Raw genomic sequence first — 4,088 nt, 5'->3', positions numbered from 1 at the left:
GAACACGGTCTTGTGTTATGCTTGAACGTAAGTAGTTTCAGGATCACTTGTTGATCACTTCTAGCTTCTCGACCATTGCATTGCTTCTCTTCTCGCTCTTATTTGCGTATGTTAGCCACCATATATGCTTAGTGTTTGCTGCAGCTCCACCTCACTACCTTATCCTACCCATAAGCTTAAATAGTCTTGATCTCGCGGGTGTGAGATTGCCGAGTCCTCGTGACTCACAGATACTTCCAAATAGTTGCAAGTGCCGATGATACCAGTGCAGGTGATGCCGCCGAGCTCAAGTGGGAGCTCGATGAAGATCTTGATTGTTGTTTTGTGACTTTTCCGGTTGATCAGTAGTGGTGCCCAGTTGAGACAATCGGGGATCTAGCATTTGGGGTTTTCTTCTTTTATTTGGGTTCCGTAGTCGGACCTTGATTGTACTCTATATGATGTATGCTTAACTTGTGATTTGTGTGAACTGGCGATTGTGAGCCAACTGTTTGTCCCTTTCTTATTCAATACATGGGATTGTGTGAAGATTACCCCACTTGCGACTAAACCACCATGCGGTTATGCCTCTAAGTCGTTCCTCGACACGTGGGAGATATAGCCGCATCGTGGGCGTTACAAGTTGGTAATCAGAGCCATCCCCGACTTAGGAGCCCCCTGCTTGGTCGAATCGCTGATGTTGTTGAGTCTAGAACAAAATGTTTTGAGTCTTAGGATTATATATATCGGAGAGTAGGATTCTTTTACTCCTCAGTCCCTTCGTCTCTCTAGTGAGGCCTCCTGGCGTAGAAGTTTTGACTCTCCTCTCCTCAAATTTCACGATTTTTTTAGGGTCACACGGGTATCTTGGAATCGTTTCGATAGTTTTGTGACGAGAACATTGTTCTTGGTGCCTCCTAACATTAGGGCTTGTGGCAGTGTCCTGGGGAGTTGAGCTCCAAGGTGTTGTCGTCACTATTTTATCGTGGTAGTTCTGGAATACCTGAGTTCGCCGACATCGAAAATCTCTTTTATGCAGTTGTTGGTGAGATAACCTTGATGCCACCCAGTACTGGGGCGAGAGTTCGGGAGTATTGCCATAACTCGTATAATGAATGCTTTTCGAAGCTTGAGGTACATGATTTCCGAAGGTTTCTTGGTTATGTGTTGGAGGATGGATACAACTGGATGTAGGAATTGTTAGTTTGGGTGAGATATTATGCTTCCCCTGTATCACCAACACTTGATTGCATAACCAGAAAGTTTCAGGAGTTTATAGGTGGGAATTAAAGTATCTTGTAGGAATTCTTTCCAACAGACACATGATACAATATGGGGTCTATCATATGTTTGTTCTAGCATATTTTCCAAGCCAATCCTTTGTTTTGTTTTGGTTTGTGGTATTCGAGTTGCTTCAATGTCAAGTGTTGATTCCATACCTTTCCTAAGCGGTGTTATCATATTTCTATGTGAATACTAATCCTTCTTGATCATCGAGATTGTCATGTCAATTCTTTTCCTACCGACGTGCTTATCTTCAAGTGGATCCGATCATTTTCAACATCCGCAAGTGTAGCGACCCGACCCGAATGGATCAAGTCTACAGTGCTCCGGTGTCATCCCTGGATCAGTAATGCTGACACCACACAGTACTTCGAAGGATTTATAGCAGAGTTGCAATCACACACTTATTACATCGTTGTCTCAAAGAGAACTTATTACAATAAATATGGCTTAAGGCCATCTAATAACGATAACAGCGGAAGACTCGGAAGATAAAAGGATCCATTAACTCCAACGGCATCACTGAGTATAGAACCACGACCTAAAAGCACCTTACTCGTCGTCTGAAAAGTCTGCAACATGAAAGTTGCAGCCCAAAAACGGGTCAGCACACGGAATATGCTGGCAATGTAACACATAGAGAGTAATGGAATGAAACAGCTATACTATATGCATATATGGCTGGTGGAAAGCTCTATGGTTACAGTTTTGTGTAAAGCCAGTTTTTCCCTACTGCAAAGGAATAAATTTATTTAACTATCATGGTAGTTGTTAAACATCGAGAATGGTTGACAGCATTCCGATCCCAATTAAGTGAACAATTAAAACCCAACAACATTAATTAGAAGTAACGTGATGAGATTCACATGATATTCAAGTACTAGATACTCAAGTTGTCCATAACCGGGGACACGGCTAATCATGATTAGTTTGTTACACTCTGCAGAGGTTTGCGCACTTTTCCCCACAAGACTCGATCGCCTCCGTTTGGTTTCTCGCACTACATGGTGTTTGAGAAGACAGATGACCGAGACACAGTCTTTCAGAAGCGCTAGCACCTCACGATGGATAGACCGGTACACCTACTTTCCCCTACATCTGCTAGTCTACCCTGTAAGAGTTCGCACGACTTAGTCAACTATGCCAGAGCCCATAATGGCTTGTGGCTGCACACGGAAGTTACTAGCATGAATGATCTTATGATCCCTTTGAGCCTGGGTGGCGGTCTGAAATAAAAACAGGCAAGTCTCGATAGACATCAAGTGCCTCAATCCACCCAGATGTGTATTTAAGTTGCCACCTTAAGTAAACCATTAAAATTAACAAAAACACATCTGTCATGGATATCACTCACCCAATCCACGTCTACTGGCATAGCATGGCATAATAAGCAAATGTAGAAGTAACTCCCAAAGGTTTCATAATAATATAGGTGATAGGTACTACCTCATCTACTTCCCATCCCACAATTTAATTAGATCCTAATCATGCAATGTGACAGGATTGATCTAATGCAATAAAACATGGGTTGTAGAAAAGGTATGATCAAAGTGTTACTTGCCTTGCTGATGATCCACGAGACCTAGGGTTTTGAAGTAACAAGCGGCGCAATCCGGGTGATCTATCGCAGACAAACAACAAGCACACAATAAGTACTCATCTAATGCACAGGTAAAACTCGAACAAGAGAACGAACCAGAAAGTTCAACTTAAGAACTCTGGTTGCAAAGAAAGAAAGAACCGAACAGACGACGGAAAAACAAACGGCAGAAGAAAACAACTTGGTTCTAGCAAGTTGAAACTAGGTCAAATTTTACTGTAGCAAAGGCTTGTTCAAGTTGATTAGACGGAACGGCGGTTTCGAGACGAAACTCCAGGCGCTTGAATCACCTGATTCCGATAAACGAGCGGGAAGAAAGACTAGAACGAAGATCGGATCTGAGATCGCGATCGCGGAATAAATCCGACGAAAAGAAAGAGATGAACGGTTAAACGAACGGGCGTCATTAACCGGGAAAAATCGGTGATCACGTTCGTTGAGACGAATGGTCCGAAAGAAGAATGAAAACCGATCTAGGGTTTCGGAAGAAAACCGAAACAAAGCCGGAAGAAAAACCGGAAGAAAAAAGAGAAGAACCGGAACGGTTTTCTAGAAGAAAAACCGAACCGAGGAAAAGAAGAGGCGGCGCAGCTACCTCGGGAGGCGGGGCTCCGGGTGGCGGCTTAGGGCGGCGGTGGCGGCTTAAGGCGGCGGCGGCGCAAGGAGGAGAGGGGCGGCGGGCTTGGGTGGTGGAGGAAAAGAGAGGGGGGGATGAGTATATATACTAGGAGGGGGGGTGTGACTTGGCCAAGGGGCAAGGGAGGGGGCGGCGGCCTAGAGTCCCGCTGGGACTCGGCTTCGCGCGAGGGGCTGGGGGCGGTGGCGGCTGGCTGGGCCTTGGCCCGGCTGGCCTGGCGCGCGGGAGCTGCTCTTTTTTTTTAAAAAAAAATCGGTTTCGCGCGCAGAAAAACAAAAGAAAAACTATCTAAACGAACTCCGAAAAATCTAAAGTAAATTTTCCCCGACTCCTAAAAATGAGTCGAACAAAATGAACTTTTCTCCGGGCCAAAAATGCAATTTTTGAAAACGCGCATTTTTCCCTATCCAAATAAAAAGCAAACAAAACTCCGGCAAAACCAAAATTTGATTTATTCATTAGATCTTCATTTTTCCTAACTTTGGGAAAGTCATATTATTCCCTCTCTCATTTTTTTTCATATTGGAAAAATAATTGAAGATGAAATAAATCAAATGATCCTCTTTTCAAATTTGAGAAAACTCTCAA

The sequence above is a fragment of the Triticum urartu genome, chromosome 4 (genome assembly GCF_003073215.2).
Source record: "Triticum urartu cultivar G1812 chromosome 4, Tu2.1, whole genome shotgun sequence".
Lineage (NCBI taxonomy): Eukaryota > Viridiplantae > Streptophyta > Magnoliopsida > Poales > Poaceae > Triticum > Triticum urartu.
The sequence above is the reverse complement of the archived record's forward strand: the minus strand, read 5'-3'. Positions refer to the sequence as shown.